The following is a 25,838-nucleotide window of genomic DNA, read 5'->3' on the forward strand; positions in this document are numbered from 1 at the left end:
TACTAAAGGAGGAAAAGAAAAGTGCAACAATGGATAACGATTATTAAATTCTTTATGTGGTGCCAGGCGTGGCGCCAGTACTTTACATACCTGATTTTCATTTAATCCTCATAACCACAGAATGAGGTACTACCAACACTAACCACACTTCACACTGGGAGACTGTCACTGTCACCCACACTTCACACGCGGGACTGCCACTGATGCCCACACTTGACAAGTGAAAAAAACAGAGGCTAAGATAAGTCAAGGTGATTGGCCAGGGTCACAGGATTAAGAAGTTAAAATGGGGATCCAGATGCAGGTCAGCCATCTCCCAGACCCAGGCTCAAATCTGAACCACCACACCTTTGAGGGCAGTCGGACTCTTAAGGCCATCCTAAGGCTGGATCCTTCCCAAGGCTACGGAAAAACTTCCTAAAGCAAAGATTAGCACACCCTCGATTCGCTCTTACAAGAGCACACTAACTTAACCCTTTACTGAATTGCTAGAAACCTCCTGGAGGAATGAGCCTTGTTGTGCAAACCCTCATTCCATGGACCATACAGCAAATTCAATAACTCGTGTGCATCTTCACCTTCTGCGAAAGGCACTAAAACCCTCAGAGGTTGACGAAGCACATATTTCTGAGCCCCTACCTGCCAGGGTACATACAAGCCAAGGGAAGGGGCTTAAAGGACTTGATCAACACTACCAGGGACTTCCCTGGTAGTCCAGTGGTTAAGACTCTGCACTTCCACTGTCGGGGGGACGGGTTTGATGCTGGTTGGAAATGAAGATCCCTCATGCCGCGGGGCGCAGCAAAAAATTAAGGGAAAAAAAAAACCACTGCCAGCCTAGGTCATAAACTAGGACCTTTTCATCTTCTTTTCCATTGTGTGAGATGTACACACAAGACAACCACTCTTAGCACTCCACAGAGCGGACCAGGGGTCCTTGGCAAGGAACAGATGTGCAGAATTATCTTCTTTCCTTCCATCAGAACAGCACAGCACTCACGCATGAGGTAGGGAGCAGACACAGACCAGTGGGAAGGAGACAGGTCCTCTGGCCACAGACACAGCAAGGAGAGTGCGAGGACAGCAAAAGACACATGGCCCAAGGGACATGGAGCTGGGGGACGGCCCAGGCCCTGTGGGAGCGCTTCCTAAGGTGGGTGGTGGCCAGGGCATGTGCTGGTCCTCCCAGCTCTGCATATGAGGCACCAGGCTGCTGCCCTCACCCAACTCACCTGATTCCTCACTCCCACCCATGACCTCAAAATCAGGACCCTGATGGTGTCTTGGTCATCATCAAGCAGATGTCACTCTCAGACCCAAGTCATTTTTTTTCCAAGTGCCAGGTCCCCAAGGCCCCTTTCCTTCCTGTGTCCACAACCCCTCTCCCTACTCTCAAAACCAGTATTGTCATTGGGTAAGACACCCACCTGTCTTCTCCCCTGAACGCTGCAAGAAGAGTCAGGATTTGGAAACATTTGAGCAATGCATGAAACAGGGAAACATTCTCAAGCTAGGAAGCAGCAGCTGTTGGAAAAATTCATGTGGATGTTTCAGAGAAGTGTCTTAATCGCTCTAGGTCTGTTTGGAAAACTGTCCAAAGCCTCAAGCTAGAAAATTCTCAGAATCTAGAAAATGCTGATTACCGGGACTTCCCGGGTGGTCCAGTGGTTGACTTCGCCTTCCAATGCAGGGGGTGTGGGTTCGATCCCCGGTCGGAGCTAAGATCCCATGTGCCTCAAGGCCAAAAAACCAAAACATGAAACAGAAGCAATATTGTAACAGATCCAATACAGACTTTAAAAATGGTCCACATCGGGCTTCCCTGGTGGCGCAGTGGTTAAGAATCTGCCTGCCAATGCAGGGGACACGGGTTCGAGCCCTGGTCCGGGAAGATCCCACATGCCACGGAGCAACTAAGCCTGTGCGCCGCAACTACTGAGCCTGCGTGCCTAGAGCCCGTGCTCCGCAACAGAAGCCACTGCAATGAGAAGCCCGCGCACCACAACGAACAGTAGCCCCCACTCACTGCAACTAGAGAAAGCAACGGAGCAACGAAGACCCAACGCAGCCAAAAATAAATAAATAAAATAAATTTATTTAAAAAAAAAAAAAATGGTCCACATCAAAAAAAAAAAAAAAGAAAATGCTGATTACCAACCAGCTCCTGGGGCACAGGAATCACATCGAGCCTCTTCCTGGTCCCTCTAATTGCTACAAAGCTCTTTTTCAGGCTAAGTTAAGGGCCCATGTCCTTCTAATTTCCACCTATCCATCACTACTTCACTCTTGGGAACAGAGCAGAACTCGTATATACAAGACAGTCCCTCAGATATTTTATTCTTTTACCCGTTATTTATCACACTTTCATCTAACACAAAGCACTATTTGTTTGGGGAGGAAGAGACACAAGGACAAATCAAGTTCCGCACCCAGCCCCCAGAGCCAGCCGAGATCTGGCAGGGTCAAAGACACGTCCCTCCAGTTCATGAGGGTCCTGGGTCCTGATGGTCACACAGGACCGCCACACCTCAACCCACTACGTTCTCCTAGTGAAGCAGAAAGTGGCCATCCAGGGCCATAGGCTGCGCCCTGGGTCTCACCAATGCCCACCTTCTCCCAGGCAGTAAACATGATCTCAGACCACCCTTCTCTAGGGCCCAGCTCACCTCACCTTTGCTCATACTCAGCACCCCTAAAACCGAAGACCCACTATCTCGGGGCCTGAGACACCTGTACCGCATTTCACTCCATAGGCCACCTACTGGAGTAGCTTAGGCTCTTCTATGTCACTGGGTTAACTTTTTAAAATAACTTAAAAGAAAAATTAGCCAACCCTAGTTCATAGACTTAGAAGACTGGTTAAACTGATTCAAAGTGACCCTAATTTTTCTAAGCAATTTAAGTTACTTTCTCCCTTCTGCAATAAACCAAGGTAACAAAGTGGGCATGCTCCCACCATCTTAAACTTCACAGAAGGTGCATGTCTCTCATCTGCTCACCCAATGCTAATAAGTACCTTCCCCAGGTGGCGACCTGTCCACTTTTGCTGCCTGTTGTGTCAGGGTCACCTGACCTTAACTCTGGAAAGTAAGAGGAGCCCCCTCCATCCTCCCTGAGGGGGGTGAGTGGGTACCTGATGGCACCAACAGCAGGAAAGGCCAACTGTCCAATCCTGAGCTGAGATCCCAACTCACCAATGGGTCTCCTGAAACCCCTCGCCACCCCCCACCCAATCTTCTCTCTTCCAAGAACATGGTCAATCCCTCTAACCAGTTCTCCTATGAAATGGTTTGAAGACTACTTCAGCAGGCAGAATGGACTTCCCCACATATAAAGGATATGCAAAAAATAACCTCCCTCGAAGCTTTTTAGCAGCCAGCTTGTGCTGTCCTAGACTCATCCTACTCTGAGTGTTAAGGTCCTTCACTCCTGCCCCAGACTAGCACAGCTGACCATCAGAGCCTCGTACAGGATCTGATGTCTAGCTTTTCCGAATCTTGAAATGGACACCCAAAATGGATCACCCGAAAGATGACTAAATAATAAGTACCATTACTTTTTATTAATAGATGGGGAAAAGCAGTTTAATGCTCTTAAAATTGAAAGCCATCAACCACTCAATTCCAGAACAGGAAACACAGCTAGAGTTTTTGTTTTGTTTTGAAGGCAGCCCTGAGACTCCAGAAGCAGCCCTGAGTTCTTCTTCCCTGTGTCCTGTCCCATCCTCACACCAGAGATACCATAATGACCTCAAAAAACAAAGCCCTGAGGAAGGAAACCTGCCAATGGACCTACACTACATAGATAAAAGAGAAACCTAAAACAAAACAAAAAATTCTAAACTAACCAGGCCATAAAGAAATAAGGATAACAGAGATCAGACCAGGAAGCACTAGAATGGAACAGAGATCTATGTTCTCTCTTCTGCAAGTCAACCCAGGGCAAGCCACTCCTCCTCTCAGGCCTCAGTTTCCAGTTTGTAACATCAAGGGCTGTCCTGTTCATCTGGAAGTCTGTATGCTGCCTGCTGGGTTCAGCAAAACAGCACACAGAAGCAAGCTAGTCCCAGGTGAATGTTACATTTGTCTGCTGCCCAAGGACCAAAAATAGTTACATTTCTAATGCTCTGCCTGACAAATATAAATGAGAGTAAGGCTACAATTACATTTCAATCCAGACTCAGTCCATTAATATCCTTAACCAAGAAAACTTCAAAAGCAAACTTCAAAAACTTCAAATGCCTACTACTGACACCTGAGGCTCCCACCACCTCCCCAGTCTTTGGCATCAGGAAATGCCACTTGTAAGGTTGAAACAAACAAAAAGCCTCAACAATAAAAACTTTAAAGGTTTGGGGAGAGAGGCAAGAGACAGATGACCAACATACAAACTGCTGAGAAGGTCAGCTAATCAAACAAAAGTGTTAAGGAAAATACTAATCAAACCCTCGAAATCTCCCCAGGTTCCGGTGGGTGTAAGAGAGTCCCAGGGAGGGATCTGACTCCAGAATCCTCTGAAAGAACTGCCCGCCATTGAAGGGGGTGGGCATTAGCCCTTTACATGCACAAGAATAATACAGGAGAGAAGAGAAAATGAGGTTCAGGTGTTGTCAATGATATGCAAGTCCTGAGAATATCACAGGTCTGGAGTGACTCAACCAATTCAATCAACACCTTCAAACCAAGGATTCAGTTTGCCATGCTCCTACTTTCCCCACACCACTGAGCAATTGGGAAAAAAATGTGTTTCCTCCGTGGATGAATTAAGATTGTAGCAGCAAAGTTTTCAGAACTGGCTGGCAGAGTGAGCCTGCCCAAAACACACAAGAAAGCTAAAAATATGCTGTCACTGCCACAAAAGTCCACCAAATGGAAACTCAAGTGACGAAGATACTGGCCTGAAACCTGCTCACCTCCAAGGTCATGGTGAGCAGCTGCCTCTAAGGTAAGAATGTGTTGAGTCAAGTTTAACAGCTACTGACTCAAAGGCTAATTGCACAGAACAACTGCGATTGTAGGAAATGTTATATTGGGATTATATGCAGATTTAAGACCACAAGGTTTTTTCACTTCCCTTCCGGATAACCTGACTGACCTTTTAGGTGAGATCTCCTTACAATAAGATCTGAAGACCTCCAAATTGTTAGGTTGTGGTGGAATTTTGTTATAAAGAAAATCTAGCTCCTCAATCTGAGTGTTTCATTGTGCGTGATGACTGAGATGTAAGACCCAGGGGGATCATCATGTAGTTGTCCTCTGGGCAGAGAAGGATTTTGTTTTTTGGTTGCTTTTTTGTTTTTGGCCCCACCTCGAGACATGCGGGATCTTAGTTCCTCGACCAGGGATCGAACCCGTGCCCCCTGCAGTGGAAGCTAGGAGTCCTAACCACTAGACCGCCAGGGAATTTTCCCAGAGAAGGATTTCTGTCTCAGAGGTAAATGGAAGATCAAGGGCTAGGATACCCCTGACTACTTTCAAACATTTCGCAATTGCCCTTACAGCCATCCCATGAGATTAAGATACAGTCCCTGTCTATGGATGGGAAAGCTGAGGCCAGGTGGCCAGAAAACCTGCCCAATGCTGAAGAGTGGTAAGCTGTAGTCAGATCTGCCAAATTCCCAAACTGGCTAGAGAGCTGTAAGTGCGGAAGGAGGACAGGATTCGGGCCCAAACTCTCCTGTTTGCCACTGCAAGCACCATCAAGCAACCTACTTCTCATCCCTGACCAGAGTCCACTCAGTGATAAAGCCAGAGGTACAGGGGCGCCTCTGGGTTCTCAAAGGCAGGACCCCATGAGAATCTGCCTGGCAAACATCTTACAAATGGAAGGGCTGCCCCTGAAAATCAGAATGTGGGGTTCAGGAAGCTCGGGATCAGGAAAAGGGGCTGTGTCTCCTTTGCCCTGATGAGGCACCACCAACCTAGCCATTCTCTATCACCAGGGAGGCACTAAGGCTGGTGGGAAAAACATTCATAGTCTGAAATCGGAAAGGTTGGGGCCCAGTCCCAGCTGTAGAAAAATCAGCCAGGTGACTCTGGCAAGTATCACCCTCTGTAGGGACTTCACCTTCTTCCATCTGAAATGTGGGGACAAGGTTGTGGTTCCAAGGGGCAGAGACAGTGATGGTTTGTCCCACAAACTTAGAGGTGCTCCACACATGAGAAGCAGAACAGTCATTAATGCTTTGGGGCTTTGCCTCATCTGCTCTAGTCATGATGGTACACTCACTGAACTCCAATTTATTGAGCAGGTACACATACTAGGTGCTGTGCTATGCCACTTGCATTTATTATCTCACTCCCAACTCAGCTATTTAAGGCAGACACTACTACCCCCTTTTTAGAAATGGGAAACAGAGGACAAGGTTCACCAAGGTCAAGTCACAAGGAAGTGGCCGGGTGGAGCTCACACCCAACCTAAGGCAAAGCCAGGGCTGACCCATGATACCACTACAGGGACCTGCTACCTGGGAACAGGCCCCCGGCCTCATCTGGCAAACAGCAGGCGGTACTGGGATGTGGAACAGCCTCCCTGGCACCAGGAGGATCTGGTTGGCCACTATAATGCAGCACTATTAAAAGTGTACTCAAAGGCATTACCTCATTTAGGATGAATTAGGTTTGAAGGTTCAAACCAAAAGACCTGACTAGCAAGGCAGGTCAAGTGGTTTCAAGGCTAGAGATGGAGATGCAGAAGGAATGGCTGAAAGATTCAAGTACCTCTGTGAAAATCAAGAGAGAGAAAGTGGGTGCAGTGCACTGAAGCCACAAAGACCCTTTCCCACCTACCCTGGAAGGTTTCGGAGGATTTCAAGTCACTTCCTACGGCTACCTGCAGGTATTCAATTAGAGTAAGTTTCTCTGTCTTCCAAAAGACTAACCTACATTCTCATCACACACAAAAAGAGGTCATAAATACAGCCTAGAAAGCAAGAGGAGGGGCAAGAAGCCCGTGGTCTAACATTCCTCTTGACTAAGAAGTCCTGGATCCCGTTTGCCAGAATCCACAAGTATGTAAGATCTGTCCCCAGCTGGTACTTTTGTTTCTCATAACACCAGTCTCACTACTTCCATCTCACTGCCGCCACTTCAGGTCCCCTGTATTTTTTTACGTCAACCTTCTTAACACGTTGCCTTCCTAATTCAAGGTAAAGATGTAGCTTTGCACAGTTAGCACATAAAGTAAGTTTCATTACCTGAAAGAAAAGCAATCTGAGGCCAGGCTGTCCAACTCACCTCCTAAAACAGTTCAAATAACTCAAGAGCATCCATTCTAACAAACAACCACACTGAGCAGGCTGCACAGTTCTGTAAGCCTCAATCTATGACACTGCCAACTCGTTCTTCTGGTTCTGCCGCACTTCCTAACCCAACAACTATTACAAGGAAATCCCAATGATACTCTATTACCCCAGGACGACTGCTCATGAAGACCTCACCTACTCACCTGTTTCATAATCCTCCTAGTTTTCTACAATGAGCGTAAATTAACTCAATCATCAGGGAGAAAAAAATAAGCCTAGGGAAAATAATCTTTTCCATTCCATTTGATGGCACAGAAACACCCCAAGTCCAAACAGGTAGTTCTCCAGGCAAGCATTTGAATTGCCTATCCTTTGAGAGGTTAGCATACCCACACCAAGAGTCCTTAACTGGATTCAGTGGTAAGGGCATTACATTTCTGTCTCTTGGAAACAGACACATTCAAGACTCTGAAGGTCATTCTTGATTTTCTCCCAACAGAACACCAGAAAATGCCAACATTTCAGAATGGCTTCGCTACTCTCCCACTCATGTCCTTCAGGCACCATCTTCCAGTCTTCTGCTATCTAAGGCCCAATGCACCCTCATCACATGGGTCCCTGTATTATCCTCTTCAATGAGGTCCTACTGTTCTCAAGGTAAATTCCAGACCCCTCAGCCCTGGAGCCTGCACATTTGTCTCTCTCTGCTCCAACCACACTGATCTTCTTTCGGTCCCAAGCACTCTCTCTGCCAGAAATGCTCTCCCTTTTTCACTTTACCTATTTAGCTCCTACATGTCCTCTGATCCCAGCTGAAAAAAGACCCCCTCAAGTCTTGCTCACCAGGTCACAGCATCCTTCTCTCCTTGGCCCTTGTAAGTTTCCCCAAGTTTATGAGATTAGTTACAATTTCTCTCCCATTAATCTCACAGTAAACTCCACTGAGCAGGGATTCCTAGCATGGTGCCGGAGGCACAGTATGCACATTGATATTTACTGAATAAATCAATACAGAAATCACTACTCGCAATGCCACAAAGTCACAAAATAAGTGATGCAAAACAAGTGAGAAGAACTACTAAAGAGTTGAGAATTGGAGTCTTTAAAATGTTTTATTACTTAAATCTAAAATGTTCCTTCTTTTTAAAAAAAATCATAAAACACAGGTATCAAAAAGTTAAGGAAAAAACCAAACAAACAAACTACTGCTAACCCTAATCTTGGTACAAATCCTTCCAGGACTTTTTTTTTTTTTACCAAGAGCAGCATTATTTCTTTCCTCTCTATCAAAATATAAGATTGTAGGATCCGCCAAATGATACTGCATTAATAGAGATGACTTGACATTAAAAAAAAAAAAAAAATGATGTCATCTGAATGGAAATAACAATGCATCCAAATCATTAATACATTAATCCCATTCTCTACACCACATCCAAGATGAGAGGCAATCCTCTGCAAAACCCAGCTTCAGAATTTTAGGGGAGAAATAGAGGATGAAAGATGAAGGGTGGGGGAGTAATTCAGGCAAGGGTCTAGCAAATTACTCTCAAAATCCCCAACCTAAACTGCTTCCTCTAGAAAAGGACTAACTTTTCTGAGTTACAGGCTATGGAAGCAGGGCAAAGGGGGTGACTCTGTGGCTTGGTTCTTAAAAGCCAGCTGGTAACTCTGCTCTCCGAGGACAAAGCAGGGCTAGAAATGGTGTCACCAGGTCATCCCCCAACTCCAAGCAGAGGTGTACTGGAGCCTGGACAAATAAATGGCCTTGTGTTTTAGGAGCTACGAGAAAATACTCACATACTGAGCTTGCAAACAGGAGCATTCCTGGGCTCTGGTGCCCCACAGGGCAGGCGCAAGCCCAGCTCTGCCCCTCTACTAAGCAGTCTTGGGCAAGCAGCCTGACCTCCAGAAGCCCCAGTTTCCTCACCTGTAAAGTGGGGACTATACTCTCCCTTCCTCCGTCGGATTGTTAAGGGCACTGAAATATGTCTGTGCACTGAGCTTAGCACACAGTGGGCATTCAAATCGGGGCCGGTGTCATCTTTTAGCCTTCCTCCACAGCTTGCTGTCAGGTCTAACACGCTACTCAGCATACTGATCTGGTGCCAGCAAACACTGCACATAATCTAACTTAAAAGAAAACTTGTAACCACTACCAGAAAAAAAAAAAAACATCAACAGGACAGTGGGTCCAAGACTAAAGCAACTGCACAGAAGGCTGTCTGTCCCTCAGTTTCTCTGCGCTACCACAGCCAGAAGGTGTCACTGTGTGAAATGGACATACGGAACCAGAGACTTAACCGGTACTGTGCACTCCAAGAAAACTGAAAGAAGTAAAAGGGTAAGGAAGAGAGGAAATTAAAGGCGCAAGTGACTCACTCGGACTTTGATCTAAAGAATCCAAAGCTCTAAAGATAAGGATGAACTACACACCTAAAGGCACAGGATCAGATACACAAAATTAAGCAGTCCCTGCAAAATTCCCAAGGCAGGGCAGAAACGTACACCCAACGTGTCATTGAGTTCCTAAGGGAGGGATCCCCATTCATTTCTGGGTCCCAGTGTTTGCGCACACACCAAGTGTCAATCACGCTCTACGCTAGGGCCCTGCCCATAAGCCCTTCCTTGTTGAAGTGATCAATTCCGATTCTTGGCAATAATCCCTTTAAAAGGCCAGCTGCTGCTGTCTAGTCACTGATGCCGACCCTTTCCAGGTGGGAAAAAAGAAATCAATACAGCCAGCGCCTAGATGGGGAGCCAAATTTAAAGTGTAAAGCCCTGTGAAACGCCGGAACCCACAGAGGGGGAAGGGTCCCGCGGCTCCCGGGGGTCAGGCAGGAAGGGCGCGAGCGGGGGGAGGGCCAGCCCTGCAGGCGTGGGCGCGCGGGGACTCTTATTCTGACATGGGATCCGCAGCCGCCGTCGCCGTCGCCGCGGGGTTCAGCGCCGCGGCCCGGCCAGCCCGCGACCCCCGCCCGGGACCCTCGCCCTGCGCGCCCACGTGCCACCGCCCCCCAGCCCGTCCCGGCCGCTGGGAAGCTGCGCCTCTCGGCCCGACCCCTCCCCCGACCCCAGAGGAAGCGCAGGAGGAAGAGGGGCGACGACGCGACTTTCCAGGACCCCCGCCCGGCCCGGCCCCCACGTGCCCGGGCGGCGTCGGAGCGCGGAACTTTCCAGGGCAGCGCAAAAAAGACGCTCCCAGAATAAAAGCAGTACTCGCTCGCTCTCACTTTTCCATGCTCACACAGGGGTCCCTCACAGCCCCCCGACCCTCCGACCCTGCCCAACCCACACCGCCCCTGCCGCTCCAGTCTCCCTCGCACGACCTCGGCCCCGACCCCAGCCCCCGCCCCCCGCCAAGTTTGGTCCGGAACTTACCGGGCCGCGGGCCGACCGGGCCCTAGGACAGCGCGCGGGTTCAAGGGGCCGCGGGGCCGGGGTCGGGGTCGCCTGCGGGGCCGGGCGGCCGAGGGGCTGGGGGCGCCGGGCCGCGCGCGCTCGCTCCGCCTGTGGGGCCGCCCGGGCCCGCGGCGCTCGCTCCGCCGGTCCGCCCGCCCGCCCGCGCCGCCGGCCAGATAATGCGCCCCTCGGCCGCACACATGGAGCCCGGCGCCGGCGTCACCGCCCGGGACATGCGCACCAGGTCAGCGCGCCCGGCCCGCGGCCCCCAAAACACCGGGGAGCTCTTAAAGGCGACGCCGCCCGCCCGCGCCCGGCTGGGCGGGGCCAGTCGGTTGGGGCGGGGCCTGATAGTGGTGGGCAGGGTCAGGCAAACCGACACCGCCCCGGAAGCACCGCCCCTCCTGACCGCGCTCCACTGGACGCCTGGCCCCGCGCGCCGGTTTCCCACGAGGGCTCGGGCGGGCTCCTGCCGCAGGGGCAGGGGGGTCGTCGCCAGCTCACCCGCGGCAGAGCCGGGCGGGCCGCGCCCAGGGCTGACTCACGACGCGCTCACTGCTGACCTCGCTCCAACTGAGCCGCGAGACCTCAGGCAACTGCTTCTGAAAACCAAGGTTAGAATGCCACCCCCGCGGGGTCGTCACACAGAAGTTCCCCTCCAGGGGAGCGGCGAAACCGTAATTCTTCCAGCGCAGTAAAGAGAGTTCTACAAAGTAAGCTCCAGACCCACCCAGTTCAAAGACACTTCAGAGATGACTGCTCTCCCTCTCCAGTTACCTCCCAATCTGCCCCCGTGCCTCTGGGAGAAGGTGAAACCCCCCAAGAAAGCAAATCTGCACCCTTCCCTCTCCAGTGACTTGGAGGAAACACGGGAAGCAGTCTAACCTGAGAGAGGATGGGCTTTGGAGATGTTCAACTACATAAAACAAACACAGTTTTAATAGGGAAAATAAAATATCTAGTATCACAAGAAGCTCTCAATATCAAGATTAGGTTCTGAAGAATCACCAAAAAAGGCCCTTTCCATGTTCTTTTTACAGCGTTAAAACAAATAATTCATGATGAGACACCTAGATAACATATCCTAATACAAGTGAAACAAAAGTTTCACCAAACATACCTTGCAATGTACTGATATTTTCTATTTCATTTTTTAAAAATCAATGTAATTCCAACCCACAACTGGTCTTGACCCCAAATTTTAAAAACACTTAATGTAGAATAAGTTTTACAAGTAAAATTTTCTGCTATGTGCCCCCACCCCAATAAGAAGTTAAAAAAAGCCCATTTTAATTGTGTTGAGTTCCACACCTAATCAGCAACTTTTTGTTGTTGATTCCACCCCCAATCAATCCTACCCCCAAAATCTTCCAAGGGCTTAATGCCAACATCTGGCACAACTTCCCCAGGGCCAAAAGAGAAGCATTCCTTAAACTAAAAATGATACAAAGTACAAGTTGTTGACCCCCAAACACCTTCCCTGACCCACATTTGTCAGCAATTTGCTTTGCTACAAAGAAATTGAAATGTTCAAATTCAAAAACCAAACAAAAACAGTTTATTCTCAAACAGGTGACGGTATAGGAATGCAGGAAACTCCCTAATCCCATATGCAAAGATAGTTTAAAGCAAATGATTTTCACTCTAATTCGGCAGCTGTTTATTTTGAGAACTGCTTTACTCCACGATTAATCAGATGATGTATATTAAAGCAATATAAGCAAAATATTACCTCACTGCTCCTCACCTGGGTCTTGATTAATGCCAACTTAATTAACTATAAACAGAGCAAAGTGTGGTCAGGTGGGAGACCCAAGACATGAGATTGACATAGGGATTCCAGAATCTGAGCTGGCAAACCCTGTACGAGTCACCAAGGTGACAACCATCCTGTTTTAAAGAAGGAGGTACGGGACTTCCCTGGTGGCGCAGTGGTTAAGAATCCGCCTGCCAATGCAGGGGACACGGGTTCGAGCCCTGGTCCGGGAGGATCCCACATGCTGCGGAGCAACTAAGCCCCTGCGCCACAACTACTGAGCCTGCGCTCTAGAGCCCACACGCCACAACTACTGAAGCCCGCTCCCCTAGAGCCCATGCTCTGCAACAAGAGAAGCCACCGCAATGAGAAGCCTGCGCACCGCAACGAAGAGTAGCCCCCGCTCTCCGCAACTAGAGAAAGCCTGCGCGTAGCAATGAAGACCCAACGCAGCCAAAAATAAATAAATAAATTTATTTTTAAAAAAAATAAAGAGGGAGGCATCAGCTGTGACATATTAATGACACACCCCTATGGACTGAGGTGTGCACTGGTGACAGGTGGGCTGCTCCAGGGGACAGTGCCAACTTCTCCAGCTGGGAAAGGGTGAAATAGAGTTTATTTCTGTGATAGGAAGAGAGGACCAAGTGTGTAGATGGAAAAAGCGATAGTGAATCCAGACCTGTTTGGGGTCCCAGACGCCCAGGCGGGTGAATGCTGAGACTGCTTGGTCTAAAGACCTTGTGCCTATAGTACTGGACTAAACAGCAAATAGTTCAGCTGGGTGATTATGAAATATGATGCAATCACCTTCAGATGCCATTCTAAAACTGAAGAAACCCTAATTTAAGAGACAACTAGGGCTTCCCTGGTGGCGCAGTGGTTGAGAGTCTGCCTGCCAATGCAGGGGACACGGGTTCGAGCCCTGGTCTGGGAGGATCCCATATGCCGCGGAGCAGCTGGGCCCGTGAGCCGCAATTGCTGAGCCTGCGCATCTGGAGCCTGTGCTCCGCAATGAGAGAGGCCGCGATAATGAGAGGCCCGCGCACCGCGATGAGGAGTGGCCCCCACTTGCCGCAACTAGAGAAAGCCCTCGCACAGAAACGAAGACCCAACACACCCATAAATAATAAATAAATAAATTAAAAAAAAAAAAAAAAAGAGACAACTAGGGCTAGAACCATGTTTCTCCTGAAGTTTTTCCCCTCTGCCCTAAGAACAAGGCAGTCAATTAATAGTTATGGGTACCAGTTAACATGATACTCTAAAAACACTTCTGTTATGAAGTTAAACAAAAATTTCTGCCGAATTCACTTCATATCCTTCAGACCAGATCCTTGCTAATAATAGCCAAGCCTCCTTCCACCCTAACCACTGCAGAAATATTCTAATTATCTTTCGAATGTACTATTAGATAAACTTCCAAACACCATCTGAGTTAATTCCTGTACAACAAAGGGACTGAAGAAAAGAAATTTGGGCCGAATTCCATGTTCGTGTCCTCTTTTATAAAGTAGAAATTGGTCAAAGGCTCAACAGTAGTGTGAAACCGACTGAAAAGGAGTAGCATCACCTGCTAAATGTTTAAGGTACTGTACTTTTGGGGTTTTAATCAGAAAATGTCTTTAAAGTTCCTGGTGGACAAAATTTAAGATGTCTTACATGATAAACACTGATCAACAAGAACCGTCTAAGAGACCACTCATCACAAGGGTTTTGTAGGCTGGGGAGCCTGTAGGCACCAGCTCCAGAAGTTCACAGGCTGGTGGCACAGAAAGACATAGAATGCTTTCAATGCAGAAAATGCATTCATAGAAAAGACAGGAATCACAAAGGAAGAGGCTGCTCCCCCCCCTGGAGAGGGGTCTGGGAGATCTTTATGGATGTGACATTTGAGCCAGCTCTTAATGGATGAACATCCCAGGCATCCAGAACAGCAGAAGCAAGGGCCAGAGCTGGCTACTCCTGGAGTGTGAGGGCTTTGGGGCAGACAGGGCTGCAAAGGGATGGATTCATTAACCTTTAAACTTTCTAGGTGGCTTTATCTCTCAGAACACCGAATGAACTGTCGACCACTTACTTCAATTCATAAGCTAAGCAGATCTAGTTATGTAGACTTCAACCAATTTTTAGATTACTGCTATCAAACAGTGACACTAGGCTCCCTCTTGTTTTCTGAGAAGCTCTCCAAAGAATAAACAGGTTGTTCATTCAAAAGTGTACCAAGTTTCGGACTTCCCTGGTGGCACAGTGGTTAAGAATCCGCATGCCAATGCAGGGGACACGGGTTCGAGTGCTGGCCTGGGAAGATCCCACATGCCGCGAAGCAACTACGCCTGTGTGCCACAACTACTGAGCCTGCGCTCTAGAGCTCATGAGCCACAACTGCTGAAGCCCGTGCACCTAGAGCCCGTGCTCCTCAACAAGAGAAGCCACCACAGTGAGAAGCCCACGCACCACAACAAAGAGTAGCCCCCGCTCACCGCAGCTAGAGAAAGCCCGCGCACAGCAACAAAGACCCAATGCAGCCAAAAATTTAAAATATAAATAAATAAATAAATTTACAAAAGTGTACCAAGTTTAAAAAAAAAAAGTACCTTTATGAAAAAGAGCACTACTTTCCACACTTTGCATTTTTAGTACTCTAAAGTCTAAAACTATTTTCACGGAGTTTAGGGACAATATAACCACAATCTCTAAGAGGATTATTTTAAAGTTTCTTATTTCACCCCAAATTCACTCTCAGATGGTGAGATTGCAAAGCAATTGGTTGGGAAAGGAAAGGAAAAGATTCATTTCTATGTGAATTTGATTTCCCTAGTACTTTGATATTTTTGATACTTTTTTCAAGGACCAGAAAATAGTTAAAGGGACTATTGCTCTATGAAAAATACAATACTCCCAACACATTACAGCTTCTACAACAAATGTCATTTTTTAAATCACAACACTTTTACACTAGATTAGGAGTTTGTGGGAGACAGATAAGCACCCATCTGCCCCATCCCTGTTGTGTATGCAGAAAAGCTCTCTGAAGCACAGCTCTCTAGAGATGAACCACTTTGTCAACATGTGTTTGTTTTGAGTATCATTTCTAACCACAATTCTGAACACTTAGTGTCGATGCAACATGGAGTTCAGGCTCCATCTGCAGTTAGTCTCTGTGTGGCCCTGATGATATCCCACTGTTACAGGGCTCTGAGCACAAATGCTTCCCTAAAGGGTTAAATACAAACTGCTCAGAAGTATCATTGTGAACCGGAAGTGTATCTCCCACTCTGTCTTCATCTGCATGTGTCACCAGTTGGCAAGGAGTATCTCTTTTGTGTCTATATATGGCTTACAAAAAAAAAAAAAAAATATGCACACCTAATTTAGGTCAACTTTAAGTCTTTGAAAAGTTCGTAAGTGAACCATGTTTTCTATGAATTAAAGAATTAACAGGAAAAAAATCAGAAAACGACCAGAAAAAAAAAATGCTATATGACAGTCTTAACTCTAGAGATCAACCTATTCAAACCTGCTTAACAAAGAAAGAGTATTAGTCACATCAGTGGCCTGCTAATAAACATCCTTGGTTTAGATGTGAAGAAAAACATGTTTTAAAAACTTGGTATCCAGTTCACACCCCCCTCCCCAGTTATTAAATGGCAGATCTTCCGACCTAACATAGGAAAGAGGAAAACATTCCTCCCCAAAGTTTTCCTAATAGGATGAATACTCCCCTCCTCCACTGGTGCCCAGCATTTCACTATAGGAAATTCAGGAGGCGGGTCTTTCTAGTTTTCTCCTTCACAGCTTGATAACAAACACCATGTCCTCTTGCAGGTTGACCTAGTCAGGCCTATAATTTTACCAACTCCTCTTTTTTTTCAAATTTGGGTCAAAAATCAACCTTCTCAAAAAAAAAAAATCAACCTTCAATAGAGATACTTTAAGAGGTTAAGTATAAAGTTTAAAGCTTTGTAAATATAAATATAAAGCCTAAACCTTGAAAATGTCATGCAAGTTAAAAAACTGTTCTGGGGACTTCCCTAGTGGCGCAGTGGTTAAGAATCCGCCTGCCAATGCAGGGGACACGGGTTGGAGCCCTGGCCCGGGAAGATCCCACATGCCGCGGAGCAACTAAGCCCATGCACCACAACTACTGAGCCCGCGTGCTGCAACTACTGAAGCCCACGAGCCAAGAGCCCGTGCTCTGCAACAAGAGAAGCCACCGCAATGAGAAGCCCGTGCACTGCAACGAAGAGTAGCCCCCACTTGCCACAGAGAGCAAAGAGAAAGAAAGACTGTGCACAGCAACAAAGACCCAACGCAGCCAAAAAAAGAAAAAAGAAAAAACTGTTCTGCTGTATTAAGAGTTTTAGACCAGCTTAAATGGCAATTCTCAAAGGAAAAAAATTCAGAAGCAGCCCCCATTATCTGTCCTCCTGAAACTCCATGAAGACTGCATACTATTATAAATAGAGTCTGCATGGTCTGATTTCACTGGCCATCATTGCTTTCTGATTGAAAATACTTATTCAGAGCTCAATTTAAATATTATTTTAGAGTTCAATCTTGAATCCTACTATGGCACATTTTATAAGACTCTCTACCTTTGAAGGTAACTTTGGGCTTTTCTTGCCAAAGGTGCTCAGTTCAAACTCTGATTTTTAGATGAGCATAACCTCCTCAGGTCAAGGGAACTCACCAGATTGTTTCTTCACCTCCAGTTCCCTGACAGTGCCCATGCTGTTCCTCTCCTGGGGATGAGTAGCCACCTAAAAAGTAGCTCTCCCGATCGCCCCTTCCTTTGCAGGCTCTCCTTCCGCAATCCAACTGCAGCATTTTGCTGCAGTTATCAGTTCATGAACTTGTTTTTTCCTAGTAGCATATGAGCTCCTGTGTCCAGCCAGGTGCCTGACCCTTACCAAGTTAAATGAATATTTCCATCACACTCAAAAGTAAGGCTTTTCCTACAACATACTATAGCCACATAGAGTGTAGGTTTGAGCCTTTTTCCTAGTTACCCTGTCATGCTTCAGGAGGCACTGCAAGTCCATATGGTACACCAAGGTGATGCGGTGGCAGCGGCAGCAGCAGCAGTGTAAGGCTATGATGAACTAAGGGAACCCACTGTCAAAAATCAGCCAATGCAGGAACCTCTAGATCATCAGCCCTCAGTCATACGCAGCAGCCTGTGGCCCCAACATGGACTGGTTTGCTCTTGGGCAGTATTAACTGCCATAGATAGCTATCCAAACTTGGGTGCCCACCTCAAGAGGAATAGTCAGCCTTGGTATGATTCTGCTAACAACTACCTTTACTAGGCACGTACAACAATCCAGCTGCTTGCTTCGTGCTTACCATCCCCACCCAACAAATGAAGAAACTGAGGCTCAAAGAGGTTAGGCCACTTGCAGTTAGTTAGGCCACCTTCCTGAGGTCACAGAGCCAGCAAGTGGCAGAATCTGGCTTTCTGGCTCCAAAGTTTCTACTGCACACAGGGCACTTTTACAAAGCAACAAAGACAAATAACAGCAAACAATTCTTCAAGAGCACACTCTTGCAGAAGGATCTATCTACTGTCTGCTTCCTTTAGTTCTATACACGTCTCCAGAGCAGCCTTTTGCAGGCAAGCTCCTGCAGGGAACATTGTGATAATGCAATAGGAAACCATCCTGTTAACCACCCTGCCAGATAGTCCTGAGTTTGTGGGTACGTTAGCTGAGCCCCTAGAACTGCTAGGTGCAGGTCCACTGGTGGCTCCCAGTTCTGACAAAACAGCTTACTGAGCAAAAAGTGATAACCTGAACATGTTTTCTACGCTCAAATTGGAGCCCAAGAACTCAGCCTGGAGTGTGGGGAACAGGAAATGAAGAGAGAGCAAGCATCCACTTCCCAAGGGCAACAGAGCCCAGAGGTGGGAGTCTGGTCACGTGCACAGTTGCATTGCTTGTCCACGCCCACTTCCGGTCTGGGCCTTCCTCTTCACCTCACGAGTCAGTACTTGGGTGAAGGGAAAGGAAAAGAAGACAGACTACCAGAAACTCTCCTTGTAATATGCTCTCTCTCCCCTGCTGGGCCCTGGGCCCTGAATGAGTATCCACCCTGGCTCTCTGGCTCCACCCCTCACAAATACACCTACTTAAGCAAAGCACCTGTCACATAATTGATCTATGTGGACTAACATCAAATCCGGGCCACAACATAGGAAGATCAAAATAGTGCTTCCCCAGTCCCAATACAAGAGGGAACCCTAGGGCAGAGGGAACTCTGTGCACCAAGAACCTACTAATACATGACTAAGCAGTCCACCTATTTGAAATCTCACTTTTCCTATGCCATAAACAACAGCCAAGCACTACCCTTGTCCGATTTTTTTTTTTTTTAAGATTTAAAACAAGGCGAGAAGGGCTTTAATAGCTGTTTATCGCTTTGCATAACATGCACTGCCATGAAGAAATGCCACAGGATTCCAAAAACACACTGCCACCAACTTCAAGAAAAGTAAAGCTGAAAATGCTCCTGGCAATAACCATTCCAGACTCTCTTTTGTTTCTCCAAGACTACAGCCACAGTCATCCTGGATCAACTAGTGCCAAAAGCCAACAATCAACCGGGAAAACACCATAATTTCTGCTTCCTTTCAGAGGGAGGAAACAGAAGCAAGGAGTCCAGTGAGGAAATTAGAAGGGTAGTAAGGTTTCACTTCCAAACCTCCAAGAAACTCCACCCCAAGCTCCCAACATCCAGGAATATGCCCAAAGAAGCCCTGAGATATTCTTTCATTCATTTGTTTACTTGTCTGTGACTGGGATGTTAAGATCCTTGAGGGCTGACTGCATCTGTCCCTGGGGGCCCAGCTCACTGCTAGGCCCCCAGCACCCAGCATGGTGTGCCTAGCACATCATTGGCACACATTTACTGCTGAATTATTTGCTGGCATAGGAAGTTATATGAGCCAGAAAATCTAACACTTTCTGTTTTTCAATCCTATTTTAGTTGCATTAAACAACAAAAAAACAAAAAAACCCTACCTTACGGCCACACAGGAAAACTTGCGCCAAGTTAAGCCCTTACTTGAGTGTTTAAACGTCCCTTATAGGCCAGTTTGGAGGGATAAATTCATATTCAAACAATGCACCAGTGTAAACAAAGGCAGCCAGGCTGCAGAGAGGATAAAGCCAAACTTAATACTAGAAATTCAAAATAACAACATCCATTCATTTGCATGGAACAACTCCATACAGTAGTTATTTCCCAATTCCGAAAGAGGTCAGCTTCTTTCTTATCATCAAAATCCCACAGGGATTTAATGCCCCCAGTGCTGTCTCCAACAGGAAGGAAACCCTGACTTCCCCAGCTATTTCAGTTACATAAATCAACAGTTTATTGTCCAGAGTTAGAAGCTGGGCAGTGTTGGGACCCACATACCTTTTAGAGCTGCCCACCAACGGATAACCACGCTACATTACATCTAATAAATGTACCTAGATCAATATCGTTCCTAACTATCCAAGGGTTTTTATTGCTGTAAGGATCTTTCAATTCAAAAAAAAGTTTAAAAAACTTCCCGTTAGATAAAAGGGACTTGGTAGTGGCGCCACCATCCACCAGAGTGAAGTCTGTGGCACACAAGGGACATCATAATTTCAAAAGGGATAATAATCCCCTTAAAGTCGTTTACCCTATGTTTTATATTTTAAAAATAATAAACTTTGCTCCTTTCCCATATAATGGAATAAATGTCCTTAAAAGAATTAAGAGAAATTTAAGACTGGCAGATATTTCTTGGCTTCAATAGTAAATTCACTCTGTGTGTGGGGGGATGGGGGCAGAGGGAGGGAAAGGGGATATTTCAAGAGAGGGGGAAAAACCCTTTTCTTCAAACTTGGAAGCGGTGCAGTGGGGGCCTAGCTCAGATTTTTCACCCACTATTCACCCGCAACCCGGGTTTTAGCTATCAAGGGCAAGTGCCATCTGTCTCCACATGAATAAGTGAAAAAGGCTGGGCCCAACTCACCAGCCATGATTTTAAGGCTTTCACTAATTGCTAAGACAAAACCCTCTCAAAAAAAAAAAAGTGTCCTGCCCACCCCAGCCTCCAACCCCAGAGTTTGAGCTAGCCTCTTCACAGCCCTCTGAATCCTTGGGAACTCAAGGTGAATTCTGATCTCCTCATGGGCACTAAGCCACACACTCAATGTACTATTATTGTGTGGCAATAAATGCCTTCGTACATCACTTTTCCAGTCTTTTGTCCCCAAATCTGATCCATTACCCTAAAAGAACAGTTCTTCTTCCAAGGTTCTAACGTGTAAGAAGAGATCACTCATCAGGTAACTGCTGCATATCACTCAGTCAAGCAGTCCCAAAGTATGGCCGTGATCCTTTATGGTTCACCTTCTTTTTCTTCCCACAATTCAAGCTTGTAATAATCTTCTATCTCGCCTGTGGTCTAATTATAGTAATACATCTCCATGGCCTTAACTCACAAATTACCCCATTTTACAGAGGGAGAAAGCAAGGCCAAGGCAAACACAAACCCCTGTCACACAGCAAATCCATCTCACATCTGCTATCTGAACACAGAAAAACGCTACTAGACCCAGGTGGCCAGTGGGTTTTGCAAGAGACACTCCGAGTTTCTTTCTCTTTGCTCCGCGGGCATATTTGGCCTTGGCAAAATGTCAAGTGCTTCCTGTCTGGGAGTCCAGACCAGAACCATAACCTCCTGAGCACAACAACCAACGTTTATTGCACACCAACCATGTGCTAGGCGCTGTGCTGGCTGCCTCCACTTCCCATTTGTAGGCGCCTTTACACACATTCACAGAGATGTGACCCCCTCAAATATTTAGTAACGTGCTGATCTTGTGCCATAACTTATCCAAGGCCACACAGCTAGGAAGGACAGACCCAGACTCTGAATCAGGTCCTTCTGACTTCAAAGCTCCCTCTTCCCTAACACCTCACCTTGCTGGTCCTATGGGCTTCATTTTCAAATAATAAACATGTGCCAGCACTTCTCTGCCCTGTCTCAGGACACCTTAAGCCCCGAGCTCCCCACCATATTTCCTCTTCCCCTCAGGGCAAGCTGACCAGGAAGAGGCAGTAGAGGAGCAACCAGGGCTGTAGCGGCTTCCTGCCTGGACTTGACTACCCCAGGAGCAGAGGGCCCAGGAAACTCTCCAAGCGCTTCTCCACAGAAGAAAATAGCTCGAGTTGAAACTTGTGTCCACATGGTCCACCGACAGATTTAGAACTCAAATTATAGCCTCGGCAGGAGTCTTCACAAAGGACTCAAATTAAGCAAGACCCAGATGGAAATGAACAGGAGAGAGACAGTCTTAAGTCAAACTGTAAAGTGAACTGCAGTTCTAGCAGAGTCAGAGGGAAGAACTGGTTGAAAGGCTAAACCAACCAAGTTCAGCCTATATTTCAGAACTCCACTTCAGGAACATTTTCCCCACATTTTTAGCCCGAGACTTGTGCATGGACACGAAGTGGTTACAAGTTACTCAGGTTTCAAACTGAGTTCATTCCTGTCCTTTGGACCATCTCTCAATGCCAGCATTCATCTACTTGGGCTCCAGAGCGCTCTGCGTTTGGCAAAACAGATAAAATTAGCTACTGGAGTGAACCTGGAATCCAGGGTGGGCCATTAAAAAAAAAAAGGTACACATGAGATTTGTAAAAGCCACGTAAAAACTTCCTTTGAGCCAAGCTGAAGTCACCTAAAACTTAGAGAAATGAATTCAAATCCCCTGTTCCTTGCCTCCCTTCCACCCTTCCTGGGTCTAAGGTGACCCATTTCCTGCTTGTTGCTCTGCCTTTCAAACCCGAGTGGCCCACAAACTGAGGATCCACTGGAGATCAAGGGGTAAATCAGAGGGCCTAGGGAGAGAAAACACAGCTGGAAGACCTGAAAGAGCGTTTTTCTTCTCCTTTTTTTTTTTTTTTTTTTTTTGGGGGGGGTGGTGAGTTATACTATGCAGAGGGAGGACTGAGGGATGGGACAGGAAGTGGGTCAGTCCCACAACTTGAAAGTGTGATAATGGGGTACAATGCTCCAGCCCTGTCCCTCCTGCTACACTGGCCTGACAACACTGTGGTGGCCCCATGACTCAAAAACAGAGTAACCAAGACTGTCCTCTGACAACAGCTCCTGCTCCCCCAAATCCAGCAGGTCTTAAAAGGATGAGAGAAAACAGCATTTTTTTGCCTGTCTCCCAATTTCCCTTCCAACCACAAATTCCTCCAGGTCCCTGGAAGCTGAGGTAAAAGTTCAGAGAATACCCCTAATCTGGCAAGAAAGAAGACTGAAGGTGGGAGGGGTATATTTCTGATCTCTCCTTCCAGAATAGAGAGAAGTGGGTACCACAAACAGAAATACGGGAACCCTGAAGTTGGGGGCTCAAAGGAAAAATGGGGGAAGAGTTTCTCCCTTAGCAAATCAGGAGGGAAACCTCAGGAAAGGGGGACTATCCTCAGGCAGGTGGAAGGGGAACCCCTGGGGATTCAGGGGGACCCTTTAAAGAAGTGAAGAAATCCACTGTGTCCTCCATCAGAGAGGAGGTATCTTGAAAGAGTGCAGGCACATTTCAGAGATGTGAGGAGCCTAATAGCAGTGGGACATCTCATATTAGAGGGAGAACCTCTGGAGAAGCCAGGGACCCCTCCAAACACTGCAGCATCCACAAATTAGTAGGAGTCCCCTCCAGAACGAAAACTTTTTTGGAAAAGTGGGGAACATTTCCTCAAGTAAATAAGGATCCAGTCAGACGTATGGGCATTTCAGAGTAGTGGGCCCCCTCAGTAAAATGGAGGTACTCATCAAAACGTAGCGGGTCCCATCAAAAGTGGGGTCAAATCAGAAAAGTGGGGAACACCTCCAACAAGGATCCTGACAGAAGCAGGAACACCTCAGATTAGTTGGGCGACACTTGGGAAAAGGAGGAGGTCACCCAAAGAAGTGGGGACAGAAAAGCAGGGAGAGCAACGCAGAAAGGTAGGAGGAAAGGAAGACCTGTGAAAAGCGGGGGACACCTTAAAAAGGCAAGGGCCAAAAAGGAACACAGAACAGTGGGACAACAGCTCAGAGAAGCAGGGATCTCCTCGCAGAGGTGGGGGTCCCCCAGAGAAGTGAGGGGAAAGGTGCCCTAAAAGCAGGGATGTCTCCCTGAGAGAAGTGGGGGTCCCTCAGGGAAGACGGGGGGGGTCCCAGAAACGCAGGGGGTCCCGCAAAAAGCAACCCCTCGGAGAAGCAGGGGTCCCCTTAGAGAAGTTGGGAGGGGTAGTCTCAAAGAGGCGGGGGCCCTCGGAGAAGGCGCCCCTCAGGGAGGCAGGCGGTCCCTCAAAGAGATGGGGCACCCTCAGGGAAGGGAGGCTCCTATCAGAGAGGCGGGGTCCCTTAGGGAAGCGGGTCTCCTCAGACAAGGGGGTCCACGCATGGAAGCGGCCCCCTCAGAGAAGCGGAAGCCCCAGAGAAGCCCGGGGCACCGGAAGCCGGGGACCCGCCACCAACGGCGCCCGCCCCTCACTCACCGAAGTTGCTCGGCGCCTCTGCGGGCGGCTGCTGGGCCCCGGGCGGCCTCGGGTGGCAGGGTCGTATCCAGTCCGCTCGGGTCCCGCGGCGGCAGCTCCCTCAGGTGGCGCCCGCGGCGGCGGAGTCGCGGCGACAGGACGACGGACGGTCGACGGACAGACTGAGCGGGTGGCGCGGAGCGCGTTCGGGCGGCGGGGGTGCGCGTGCGCGCGCCGGGGCGCTGACCCCGGGCGGGAGGAGCCGCCGCACAGCGCTCGAAGCCGCCGCTCGGTCTCGCCGCTCCGTCTCACACTGAAATTGCCCGCTTCGCAGCCCGGCTTCCCCGGTTGCTAGGCAGATTTCGCCTCGCACACTTCCGGGTTGAGGCGCGTCTCACTGAGTGGCGGCGCCGCAGGCCAATGAGATCCAGCCAGGGTTCCCGGGATCCGCGCCCCGAAGAGGGCGTGGCCAGACTCATGACGGACAGCACCCGGCGGCCAATGAGCGCGCTGGCCGGCTGGCCCTCGGGATTGCGCTGGGGGCCTGGGCGGGCCCAAGGAGGCGGGACGAGGTGACTGACAGGCGGCCTGCCAATGGGAGAGTGTAGCGGGCCTCAGGTCCAGTCAGGGTGCTGCGGGGGCGGGGCTTTAGCTTCAGGGTAGGAACACCGCGAGGGGTGGGGCATGAGGACGCGTCAATCCGTGGCCGGCTCGCTCGGACACTGGCGGGGGGTTACACCGGGCTGCCCGGCGGCCAACAACTGGATGGGCAGGGGGTTCCCCGCAGTGCTCAGCAGGGGCGCCCCACCCACAATGCACCGGAGGTGGCCTGGGCCCGGCGGGCGTGGGGCGGTTACGCCGGGCAGTGGGCGGGGCCGCATGAGGCGCGCTCTAAGGACACTGGGCGAGCTGTGGCGCGGCCTTGTTTCCGAAGGGTTTCGTTGGCCCTGGCCTCTCCTCTGACTAGAGTCACGGGTTCGACTCTCTTCTGAGAAGAATCTTGGGTTTCTTGCTTCCAGCCCCCGTTCTAAGGAAAACCTTGAGGAATCTTGCCCCTGACCCTTGTTCTGAGAAGAGTTTTAGCTATTCTTGCCCTGCCCACTTTTCTGAGAATTGCCAGGGAAAAAACGATTTTGTACATTCGGGACGCCCCCTCCTCGCCCCCGCCGCTCTCTGTTCAAAGAAGACTTGACGGGATTCTGGCCCCTGTCCGCTTTACTAAGGAGAATTTGGGGAGCTCAGGGTCCACTGCCTTTCCTGGAGAGAAAACATACCCTGCCTGTTTTCTGAGCGCTAGTGGGAGCCACTGGCCTTCTTCCTCCCTGATCTGAGGGGCAATGGGGGCTGCATGACCCCGGCCTATATTTCTTTTTTTTTTTTAATTTTTACTTATTTATTTATTTATTTATTTATGTTTTGGCCGCGTTGGGTCTTCCTCGCTGCGTGGGCTTTCTCTAGTTGCAGCGAGCAGGGGCTACTCTTCGTTTCGGTGCACGGGCTTCTCACTGCGGTGGCTTCTCTTGTTGCAGAGCACGGGCTCTAGGAGCGCGGGCTTCACAGGCTCAGTACTTGTGGCTCGCAGGCTCTAGAGCGCAGGCTCAGTAGTTGTGGCGTGCGGGCTTAGTTGCTCTGCGGCATGTGGGATCTTCCCCCACCAGGGCTCCAACCCGTGTCCCCTGCATTGGCAGGCGGATTCTTAACCACTGCGCCACCAGGGAAGCCCTAGCCTTCATTTCTAAAGATAACTTGGGAAATTTCTAAGTTGCATGTCCCTCCTCCAACCAGAGGAGAAATTTGGGACTTAAAGCACCTCTCCTCTCTCCAGAGAGGAATTGCAGGAAACTGATGGCCCCTCGCCCTTCTTAGTCAAGAGCTGCCAGGGAGTTAAGCTCCCTGCACTTTTTCTACACAGTGTTTGAGTGTTGC

The 25,838-nt window shown here is 48.5% G+C and overlaps 1 protein-coding gene across 9 annotated transcripts in view; it reads right to left on the bottom strand.

Moving 5' to 3' along the window:
• The window catches only part of GATAD2A (GATA zinc finger domain containing 2A), a 101,765-nt gene extending 77,546 nt beyond the window's left edge, over positions 1-24,219 (bottom strand). For 8 of the 9 annotated variants that reach the window (XM_068536650.1, XM_068536653.1, XM_068536652.1 and 5 more), the window contains exon 1: positions 10,625-10,719. The gene's annotated coding sequence lies outside the window, so the exon portion shown is untranslated. Of the gene's footprint in view, positions 1-10,624; positions 10,720-23,933 lie in introns of those variants that run through there. The other variant, XM_068536642.1, reaches the window with a different exon arrangement.
• Between the last annotated feature and the right edge of the window lie 1,619 nt (positions 24,220-25,838).

Source organism: Eschrichtius robustus, chromosome 2 (assembly GCF_028021215.1).
Source record: "Eschrichtius robustus isolate mEscRob2 chromosome 2, mEscRob2.pri, whole genome shotgun sequence".
Lineage (NCBI taxonomy): Eukaryota > Metazoa > Chordata > Mammalia > Artiodactyla > Eschrichtiidae > Eschrichtius > Eschrichtius robustus.